Below are 11,794 nucleotides of genomic sequence, written 5' to 3' on the forward strand. Positions count from 1 at the left end.
AGAGAAAGAGGTTCCACATGCTCAGTGCAAGGATGGGGCTGGATCTGGCTAAGTAGGGGTGTAGGCCACACCAGGCTAGAACAAGGGGAGGGAGCCCGGTCCGGCAAGGGCAGGTTTGGGAGGTCAGGGGAGAACGAAGTTCTGGGGTACACTGGACAACGAGGGCCTATAACTAAGCTGATAATGCACACATCATCACTGAACGCCACAACTCACCAGATTCCTACTCCAGCAATCGTGGTCAAAACCTGCTCATTGTGGACTAAAGGATGACCCTGAAACCTCAAACCCTTCAAGTCTAGCACAGGGAATGCAGACATTATAGTCTGTGGCATCTGGCCAGCTTCTCACATTGTGGCCCAGAGGGCTGGCAACTCCGCCACAGCTAAACAAGCAGTACACAATATGTCTTTCTCGTACCTCCATATAGTGCTTCCAATGAACTCTGTGATCAAGCCTTATTTCATCTCCTCCAAATTCTGAGATGCATCACCCCATTCCTGGGTTTCCCTCACAGTGCCAGGCCAACCGTGGCACCAATACCAATATTGTGTTGTATAGTGTATAGGGTGTGCAGCGATGCTCTATTAGGCATCCCAGCATAAATGCTCCAGAAAGCAAAGTGTTTCTGGAACTCTGTGGTCATACTCCTGCTCCACTTTGGCCTTTGCGAGAACATCCAGACATTTCTGGAGGTGCTCCAGTTGAGGTGATCGAACATATCTCTAGATACCAGTCACTGTCTACATCTCCTCCATAGCTCACTGGGCATTCCAAGGCACAGGCTCCAAATATATACAAGCCAATCTTTTACCCACCGACAGCTGGCTCATCTGTCAAGAAGCAAAGTTTGCTTAGCAATGCAATGATAACCTCGATGCCGGGGATTCATTTTTTATTTATTTATTTATTGGGTATTTATAATGCTCCTATACAGCAAATAGTGTTTCAAGGCACAGCAAGACAAAAGGGGTGTGTGGGGGTCAGGGAGGGGAACAGGGAAGAAGAATAACATGACAATAAACGGTCCACCTAGGGCTTGTGTCATTCGGATCATGTAAGTGTAGTAACAAGTAAAGCTTGTGGGGGGTGGGAAGTGCAGGTCAGAGTGGAAAGCATTAATGCTAAAATGGGAAGGGAGGAGTGGAGAGCACGCAAGTGCTGAGGACAGGGGGATTGAGGGGGGAAGAGGGCCCCTAGGCTAGGCGAGTGCTGTGGGGAGGCCAGGAGGACCAATGCCAGGGGAAAGCAGGGAGTGCAGGGAATGAGGGTCCACATGCTCAGTGCTAGGACGGGGCTGGATCGGGGTAGGTTGGGGTGTAGGCCTCGTCAGGCTAGTACAGGGAGAGGGAGCCCGGTAAGGCAAGTGCAGGTTTGGGGGTGTCAGGGGAGAACGAGGTGCTGGGTAGACTGGACGACGAGGGCCTGGTGGTAGGAGTCAAAAGGAACCAGGGAGCCAGTCAAAATGCAGCAGAGGGGAACATTAGCAGGGGAGGGACAGAGAGGGAAAGAAGAACAGAAAAGGAGGATTCATCACTAGCCTCAAGCAATCCAGTGAAATACCCAACAATACCCCAATACACATCTCCACAACATCCATGAACGCACAATTACAGGCAAGCATGAACAGAGTCTTGATGCCCTAAAGTCACAACTAAATTCCATCCCTATGGATTTCTTAGGCATGGATGCAGAGGAATGCTAGCAGCACCACAATTAGAAGACATCGCTACTCATCATGAACAACATCCACTTGCTACACATAGGAGACATGTCTACCTTGTACCTTGCACTTAGTCTACTCACACAGGATCCATTTAGCTTGACTGATGCAGTGCCATTCTATCATGCACCTGACATAATTTGCTGCTACAATAGCAGTCATTTGAGCCAGACCAAGAAACAGAGCAACTCTCCAGCCCTCACAGATGACACCCAACATGGTCACATAGGAAACATTCCAAAATGCAACCTTATGTCCACACATGTCCCAGACAACATTCTCCCAGGTCAAGCCAACCTTTATGAGTAATGGCCGATGTGCAATATAATAATACCTATTAACATTATGTTATATGGCCTTTGTATAGCGTTTACTGCCATTGGTATGGTTTAAAACTGCTGCGGGGATGAACGCCCTTCAGAAGACCATAGTAAGAGTTGTAATAGGTGAAGAAGGATATCTAAAATGCATATGTGCTTTTTTAGCCAGCGCAAAGGTGGGTAAGGAGTAACTAGGTCCCGAGCAGCAGCCCATAGTTATCAGGTGGGAGAGTGGGTGCTGTGACAGATTCTCAAAGGATCAGGCGAGTCAGAAGGGTCAGATTATGTGGATGGCTGGGATGAGTTTTGCATGGGGCTCAGCTGTATTCTATTGGATGTAGTGATACAAGTTTGGGGCGTGTGTGGCGGAGTAGTGTTTATTGCAGAAGTATGAAGGTGCATGGGCCGTTCCTGGGCGGGATATGGTTATGTTCCGGTGTGATAGCGTGGTTGATGTTCCAGTGAAGAAAGACTGATATCTAGCTGAAAATGGTCTTGGGGAGCTTAACGAGGCCTGACTGAGATACATTCCATGGGGCAGGGGGGGGGTTTGCCCACCTTGTCGACTCCTCGAGTGCCCCAGTGCTCCTATCAGGGGGTGTGTAATAGTTCACCCAGCAGAAGGGCTAAGCCATCAGGATGTCAAGGGGAAGAGCCAAGTTTTGAGAGCCTTCCTGAAAGCGAGGTGATCTTCTATGCGGCAGATGGTTAATAGGATTGAGTTCCAGATGGTGGATGCTTGGAATGAAATTGTTGATTTTGTAACTGGAATGATGAGAAGAGTTGCGCCTAATCTGAGGTTTCTGTTAGGCCTGTAGTGTGTACGTTTACGCTGCATATATTCCGGTCCTAAGTTGTGGAGTGCTCGGTGGGTGATGCACATTGCCTTGAAGGTGGATCGACGCCCAATAGGAAGCCACTAACGGACACGAAAGGCAGGTGAGATGTGTTCTTTAGGGCCTAGGGCTAGGAGGAGCCTTGCAGCAGTGTTTTGTACCCATTGGAGTTTTCCTAGATGTGATGCGTGGGTCCCCAGATACAGGGTATTAATATAATCTAAGAGTGAAAAGATGATAGCCACAATCGCAAGATTCTGTGTGGGAAGGTCAGGTAGGGAAAAAGGCAGCAGAGAATGCAAATGTGTAGGTAGCAGCTTTTTGTCACAGAGTTGATGTGATGTGATAGAGTCAGGACCACATCCCTGGTGCTTCAGGAGTTTTTTACTGTGTTGGAGATGGTGGGCGGTCACAGGGTGGGTTGGGAAAACAGAGGTTGTCCCACAAAGCATGATCTCAGTTTTGCCTCGGTTGAGTAGGCAGCGGTTTGCAGTCATCCAGTGCTCGATTTCTGAGAGGAATGTTGTTAGATCAGGGCAGGCGAAGGATGGGCCTTTTGGGATTTTGAAGACGATTTGGCTGCCGTTTGCGTAATTATAGCAGGGTAAGACATTGGATCGTATACGTGCAGTAAAGGTGCTTAGGTAGAGGTTAAAAAGGTATGTATCATTCTAAGCTAAGATGTTCTTGCTACATCACATAATGGGGCTTTCCATTAATGTATGTATTTTTTATGAATTATGATTTGTATTTTAAAACTTTTTTAAGTAAGGCATGATGAAAGTTATCTTCATCTCAGTTAAAAAACACAATGTGAGCGTTGTAAGGTTAAATGGCTTTGGGTCCTGTAATGTACCGTCCGTTTTAATGTGTTTTTTTCAGATGGGTAATTAATCTCAGTGAGTTTGATGAAGAGATCTAGTTGTCATTTGTGGGTTCCAGATTAAAATTTCGGCATGGTGACCCTGTCATCTATTTTCCTCCTACTTACCAGAGGGTCCCAAAGCACTCTGAAGTGGCTGAGAAGTATTAGGTTGGTGGCCATTCAAAATATTGAAAGCTACCAATTATCGTTTTCTTTACATACCTTTCTCTTGCTTGCTTTGTACATCTTCTCCTCTGTTCGCTCCCCACGGGGTCTTAGAGACTCATGTTATATTCCCTACCCTTCCAAATATGTCGCAACCCAGGCCCTGTTACCTATCTGCCTAGCCGCCAAGTGTTCTGTCAGAACATTCCTTCTTCTCATTCTGCCCCTAATCGGACTCTGGCACCAGGGGTGTGGGCATGAAGGGAGCAGAGTGTGCGGTTTGTCTTATTTATACAAGTCATGTAAGCTTGTGACAGGCAAGCTGTAGCTCCACTCCTCGCCATCTGTGGCTAGGCATTAACTGAGCCTCTGCTACCATGCATGACGGGACTAGAGACTTTGGGGCTCATGATGAGTGTATATCTGCCGAGAGACCACCGAACTGTAATACCGTTACCACCGGATTACAAGTGGTGGTGGCAGTTTTAGTCCTCATTTAATTGGTTTCATGGGGAATACCGGCAGAATTACTGTGGCGGTAATTCCGCCAGTGGTAATTCCACCCAAATTTGCCAGGAAGGTGGCAGAGTTTTACCTCCTGCGCATAGCTGGAGGTGAATCGTCCACCTTACCACCAAACCTATAGTTGTGTGGTGCTGTAATGCAGTGTTTTACAGTATTACTGCTGCATTTTACCGCACCGCCCAACTTATAATGAGGCCCTTGGTGTGACTCCAGCATCATCTACAGCACACACTTTTTATTAGTCAATAAGGGAATGTTCACGCAATACATTACTGCAAATATATCTGCTGTGCAGAAAAAGAGTCATGCAGATTTACAGGGAATTAACTTTGTAAAATGGTTAGTGCAGAGTCTTAGAGTGTGGCCCTGTGAAGTTGGGAGAGTGCAGACATCAGTTAAACAAATTCGGGCATAAGAAGTGTAACAGAGTGGTGTAAAGACGGCAGGCAAGAATTTGTGCTTATAGAATAGCACTTACAAGCAATCAAAAAGTTGGGAAATAGTTATAGAAATTATAGTATGACGCAGGCACTTTCTCAATTTGAGAAAAATATGAAAAGATGGGTCCCCGCAAAGGGAGGAGGACTCTAAACATAGCATGGATGTTGCCTCGTCTGAGACAAAGGTGATCTGTTGCAGGACTTACGGTACCGCAGTCTGGTGGGCTGACACTTGCAGGCCAAGCAAGGTGGTGCAGTCCATGGCCCAGCGTTACAGATATGTCAGGCCTGGGGGTTCATCGGAGCGCAATGGATCTTTGATGAAGGTTTCCAGACTGCATTGTCTTTTGATACCATTGCAACTGGCTCTACATCTTAATAACCCTCAGTCGTCCAGTGCTCCTACCTTGTCACGACATGCAGGGCAAGCGGCATGGCTTCTTCATAAGGGAAAGAGGTCTTGGAGCATTGTAACCCAGATGGTCCTATTGGATTAATGAGGGTGACCAAGCTAATGTTTCCCTCTGGTCAGCAAAGTTTTGCCTTCGATGTGATCTTGGGCAAGTTGACACAGCAGAGTTATAACAGGTTGTCCTTGGATTCATGTTGCTTCTCCGATCTTCTGGACTCATGTCGGTAAATGCCAAAGGATCAGTTACAGATTCGTCTACCGTATAGGAATATTGGAAGCTAAGTGCAAACTCAGCCTCCAATCAAAATCATGCTTCCTTTCAAAGAATATCTAGTCCATGGAGTAGTCACATTCAAATGTTCCTGGGCTGGTTCCTGAGCATACAGGTCGGATGTGGATTTAGCCATGAGCTTGGACTGCTTAATAATACACTTGCCAGAGCTGGTTTTGGCTGCCCTTGCCTAAGGCGTCCTAAGCTGAGATAGCCACTGCCCTATATGGCCACATAGATTTCCTTTTCCAGGAAGCAGATCAGGTTTGGCTGTGGAACGTCATCACAGTTTCAGATGGAAGAGCGTCACGTAGGGCATCTGTGCCAGGAAGCAGCTATGCTCCCTAAAATAAATATACACTGGCAGGTGCCCTTGCACTTTCCCTGGTTTCTCACTGCTGCCATCTTCTGGGATGCACACAGCTAACTTGGTAAGGGTACTCACCTGGAAAACATGTGGTACCTTTTGAGCACCCCAACCTGAGGAGCTTAAGGTCTCTGCGGGGGCACTTTATATAGCGTTTCACCCTTATTGATGCCTTTACTGAGGATGCACTTGGGACACAGATCGGTGACTCTCACCAGATCTATGGATTGGGGCATTTGACCCAACAAGAACCCTCTGATGCTGTTTCCTTTTCTTCTTTTCAGAGTCCAATCACCCTCATAAACCCGATATTGTTACTAGAGTTGTACCCCGTCCCAGTCCAGCTCAGCGGTCAAGTAACTCATGACCCAGGTATCATAAACCCAGGTGGCCATCTCTAGCCTTTACTCACCACTTTACGCTTCATCCTCATACTGTTTGCTTTTTATCTTCTCAGAGCCCCACTGATGCTCGACAAGCACCCTCTTGCTAGGAGCAGGCCCTGCTTCCCGCCCACACCAGCCCTGTTCCATAACGAGAGCTATAGCCCTGCATCCCTCAAGCCCGCTGGCCACAGGGCACTTGCAATACACTACCACCTTCTTACTGCAGACCCATAGCACATGCTTGCTTGTGACGTCCCTAGCCAAGTGTGGGAGACAAAGGGAATATCAGCTGGGGCCTATTCGGGCTAGGAAAGGTCACACAGCGAGCTCCATAGCCCATAAGTACTACTCCATCATCTGCTCCCCCCCCCACCCCCAAACCAGTCTCTACCATCTTAGATGCGGTCAGTTTCAGTAGGCCAAAGGTACATTAGGAAAAGACATGTGCATTATCTTTTGAAAATCCGATGATGCAGAAATGAGGCCAAAAAGCATATGATTACCTTTTAAAAGGGCCGCCTGCATGATAAATGCAGTAACCGTTCTGAAGTCGGGGTGTAGTTTTACTTAGTAATAAGCTAATGTTAAGTCTATTTGAGAAATCATACACATAGGTGAATTCATATTAGGTAACAGATGCCTTTCTCAATAACTGAATTATTTAGGAGACCAAGGCCTACATATAACCTGACCTCTACACTGGACCTTGGTGCAGCAACCAAGGATGATGCCAACTTTCCTCACCCGACTTGGCTCTATGTCCATTACAGAGCCCTAGGGCTGCCCTGAATCCTCCTGTGTATTTGACAGGGACGGCAACAGAAAGGTCAACCGCACAACAACATGGCCCTGTGCTTTGCAGGACGCTACCATTTTCCATTCCATGGAGCACCTCATCGGCCACTTCCCCCTCACCCATGAACAACATTATATCTCATCTATCACCGCCCATGCCCCGCCACCAGCACCCTGCATGATGTCATACCACCAATTACATTTCCATCAATCAATATTTCCAAAACATCTTCCGTGGTAACATCAACCATCCTGGCACTTCAGCTACCTTATGGACAGCAACACATTAGACATAAAACTGCTCTTCATAGACCAGACCCATGTCAAAAGTAACCCTCTTGACTGCGTCCTATCTTCCTTTTGGTAGAATTGGACTTTCTCGTTGAGCTGGATTGGTTGTTTGGATCACATCGCCATCCCTATCAGGCTCACAAGTCAAATTCCTAGCAATTATGGCCGAGAGCTGCCTGATGTGTTTCTGTCTTTGTGTTCTTTCAAGGTTTTCCCACAGAAGCATTGGAGGCCAGCCAATGATCTCTTTCCGCTGTCCCATGTCCAACTATGAATGGAAACTAACGCCTTCCTCTCCGCATTTGATCACAGCATGACAGTGCTCACTGACATCCATGTGCCATTAAAATAATACTGGATCACAACAAAACTACTGGCCCGGTGGCACTCCCAGGAGGACACAGACAGCAGGACCACTATTGGTAGAGCCGAGAGACCGTGGCGCATTAACACACAACAATCTCGCCACTCTGAGACAATTACTTGACACGCTCATCAAATCAGCAAAAGCCTCACACAGTACAGCAACATAAACTGAGGCTGCACATGAAAGCAAAGCTCCCTTGCATGTAATAAAACTCGGCATAATCAACTTTTTATCAAATACAATCTCACCAATGAGGACACATATTGAACACAATACATTCCTTTACACATCCACCATTGATTCTACCAAAGAGGGAACGTGAATGGACAACATTCAGGCCAAGCATCTTCTCTTGGATTAAGACAAGAGAAGATGCTTGGCCTGAATGTTGTCCAACCCACAAATATGAGGATGACATCCCACCTGCCTCCATTGTCAATATCACAAAAAATTTGAGGTGCCCCTTCCCCCCCTTAAGATCATTAATGTGTCTCGCTCACATGCATCCTTACACACATTTCTTAAAACAGGTTTAATGTATACCCTGCCCTTAAAACATTTAAATGGACCACAAAATCTAACAAACTCCCAGCCTTCTTTTCCTAGGAAATATCATTAAAAATACTGTAGCCTTACAATTCCATGATCAGATAGATCAATAAAGGCTTCTGCAGGACTATCAATCTGATGCAGCAACCATTTAGGTTGTTGACAGTGCATGGCATTCTATAGAAAAGGATGATTTATGACTCCTGGTCCTACAGGACCTCCCTGCCGTGTTTGATACCATCAATCACACAACACCGCTGTCCAATTTTGTGGCAACTTTGTGTTTACAAAATCTGTATTGACTGCTTTGCATCCTGTCTATCAGAAAGACATTTGCTAGTCCATATACGGAATTTCAGACCACTGCATCATCCAGTCACGGGGTCATTATGGGTTTGCCGGTAACCCACCTGTACTACCAGCTGGTTACAAGCAAACCCACCTTACCATTACCGGCGCCCGATATCCTTGTGTTACCGGGATATCACGGGTGCTGGCAATGGCAGTAAGTTCCCTTTCCTTAGAGTCCGATAATACTAGATGGAATGGGTATGCTGCAATCACTGGCACCTGTAGTACCAGTGCCGGTGATTGGGGCAATTCTTTGCTGGTAGGGGCCTGAACTTACAGCGAGTCAGGCCATCCGGTAGTTCCCTGCCCATACCGGCAAACTCAAAGTGTGCTGGTCTGGTAAAAATGCCAGATCTGGTACTGTTTTCCCGGCATTTTTACCAGACTGCTAAACTCGTAATGAGGCCCACTGTCTTGGGGTCATTGAGGCTATGTTTGTGCTTTACTAAAAACCTTACATGCACACCTACCTAAAGCTAGAAGATGCTCAGCCAGATACTGTCATTCCTCAATGTCCTCTATAAAACAATCGTGGCTCTGGGCATGCGCCGGGTTGATTGTGGGAGCAGTATATATTTCCCCCTTCACCGATATCTCCTGTCAATCACAGCAATGCCAAAAACGCTGCTGGCCAACCTATTGCCCATTTGTGATGAAGGGATTGTTTTCCTTTATCAGCGCAAGCCTCCCTACGCTGGCTTCAGGTTTTGTGTCACACCATGTTTTGAATTCAGCATTGCTGGCCTCATTATAAGTTCAGCCGTGTGGTAAAAAAGTGGATGTAATTCCAATACCTCCATTTTGTTTTGCTGGAATTGGTATTATTGCCACTTTTACCACACTCCTGAATTCCGAGCATGACCTTGAAGTGGAGGATTTCCCCCCAACACCATGCTGGAGGTAAATCCTGCACTTTAAGATGGAAATCGGCAGATTTACCATCATGTGGTATTACTGCTCAAGTTAAATCTGCCAATAATCCCTATCAAGCCAAATGGACTCCAAAAATGGGGATTTACACTGCCTACTACCACTCTTAATCCAGCGGTAATGCTACGCGACCAACAGGCGGTAACCGATTATGGCAGTGAATGGACAGATTTACCAACGATTTACCACTAGTCTAGTCATAAGGCCCTTTGTAGAAATGGTCCCACATTGCAGTGGAGAAAATGAGGCATAACCATCAAGCACACAAATTAGCACTCCTTTTCCCCTTTCCTTGTATGGGCTACAAAATATATGAACAGATAATGGGGTGAATAATGTGGCAATAAGCCACGAGACAACAGGCCAATACCGCCCCAGGTAATGCCGCCGGGGCCCATAGTTACAGGCCCTTATGCTCGGGCCTTAACAAGGCCCCAGGGGCATTAGCGCGGGCAGTATTGGCCCACTGTCGAGGGGCTTATTGCCATTAGTACCCCAGCCCGTTAGACCGGGGTACTACTAGCATTTCTTTCTGTTCTGAAACGCTGCTGTGTTTCGGAACATTAAAAAAAAAAGTGAAATAAAATGGCGGCCTTCGGGAGCGGACGCGCTGGGAACAGAAGTGTTCCAAGCGCGTTCGGTACCGTGAAAAGAAGAAAAAAGAAGGTAAGTTGGGTTGGGAGGGTGGGGAGGGGATAGATTGCAGGGGAGCCGGTGGAAGAAGAAAAAAAACTCACCTGAGTCCCCGGTGGGGGACGAAGGCAGCCTCCAGCCATGGGAAGGCTTGGAGTGGGGATTGCCCCGTTTCAAGCCTTCTCGTTGGCTAAGGGGCCGCCACGCCCCCCGCCGGGAACGAAAGGCACGTATTAGCGATTCCCGGCATGGTAATTCCCCGGCGAGGGCCAATCAGAATGGTTGTGGCATTCTGGTTGACCCTCGCCGGGTACTAATGTTACAAAATGTGACGCAGCTTGGTCAGTCTTACAGTGCCACCACATAGTTCTTGCATCATGTATTAAATATAATGCCTCTTTCACAAATATGAATATTTGCCTTACTCATATCATATATTGCATAAATGAAATGACCCCTGGATGCAGAAAGATGGTCCAGCTCAGTGGTACTAATTCTTTTGACTTCACGTGGCTGAGCGGGAGAGCTGAGCAAACGGTAAAAGGGGGAAGGTGGAGGACAAGCGGTAAGTATTTGGGAATTATAAACGTGGAAGGTTGAGGTGCAAGAGGGGAAAGGGGTGCGAGACAAAGTGAATAAGGCAAGGGAGGGGTGATGAGCGCCTTGAAACACTTGCCTGTGTGTAGGCGCTATATAAATAAACAATACCATACCAGATGAAGGGTGAAGGCAGGACCGTACCGAAATAAGGCAATCCTGAAAGTTCCATTGGGCTTGGAGATGGCCATTTTGGCTGTAAATATATCAGATCAGTCTCCATCGTAAGGGGGCAAGTGGACACCAAAAGGTCTCGACACCACGAATCAGCACCTCCCTCAGTGTAGGCCCAGCAGGAAAGATGGCGGCAGAAGGCTATGAGGAGTGGGTAAAGAGGAGGGCACATAAGAGACAAGGTACATGGAGCGCCGAGGGGGTAGGGCGACGCTCCCTTTGCTGTTTCAGAGTTTTAAAGATTACTGTGATATTTTCAAGCCTTTTTTACTCGCAGGTTTAAATCTGTTCATTTTCGAGCTGATGACTCTCACTTGTATTCAGTGAAAAACAGTGTTTTTTCCCTTTCTGTCAAAACACGTTCAGGCTGTGAGTTCATTTTGGGCTGGGCAATTTCAGACAACAGAGGTTACTCCCATCCTTCAACTCGGAGAATCTCTCTGCCTCCACCTAGGTGGTGATGATAATGATATGTTATTTAATTTATATAGGGTCTTAATCCAAAGCGCTTTACAGAGCACATATTTACATACAATATCACCGGACCGAAATTGGTACTCATTTATCGATCTCGGAAGGATGAAAAGCTGAGCTGGCCTTGTCGGGATTCAAACCTGCGACCTGCAGATCACGTTCAGATTGCAGCAGCGAGCGCTCAACCTGCTGAGCTATTTTACCATTTATGACCTGCACAGCACACCATGGACTTTCGCCCCAGGTCTACTACATAATGTATGAATGTATAATGTAGGTAATGCAATGAAAAAGTGGTCTTATATAGCGCCCTTCTCCCAATA

The 11,794-nt window shown here is 46.9% G+C and overlaps 1 long non-coding RNA gene across 1 annotated transcript in view; it reads right to left on the minus strand.

Annotated features, from left to right (window-relative positions):
- The window catches only part of LOC138493334 (uncharacterized), a 31,000-nt gene extending 20,596 nt beyond the window's left edge, over positions 1 to 10,404 (minus strand). The window contains exon 1 of the long non-coding RNA XR_011276383.1: positions 10,331 to 10,404. This is a non-coding gene — a long non-coding RNA (uncharacterized lncRNA). The remainder of the gene's footprint in view (positions 1 to 10,330) is intronic.
- Between the last annotated feature and the right edge of the window lie 1,390 nt (positions 10,405 to 11,794).

The sequence above is a fragment of the Ambystoma mexicanum genome, chromosome 10 (assembly GCF_040938575.1).
Source record: "Ambystoma mexicanum isolate Mex_15411 chromosome 10, UKY_AmexF1_1, whole genome shotgun sequence".
Classification (NCBI taxonomy): domain Eukaryota; kingdom Metazoa; phylum Chordata; class Amphibia; order Caudata; family Ambystomatidae; genus Ambystoma; species Ambystoma mexicanum.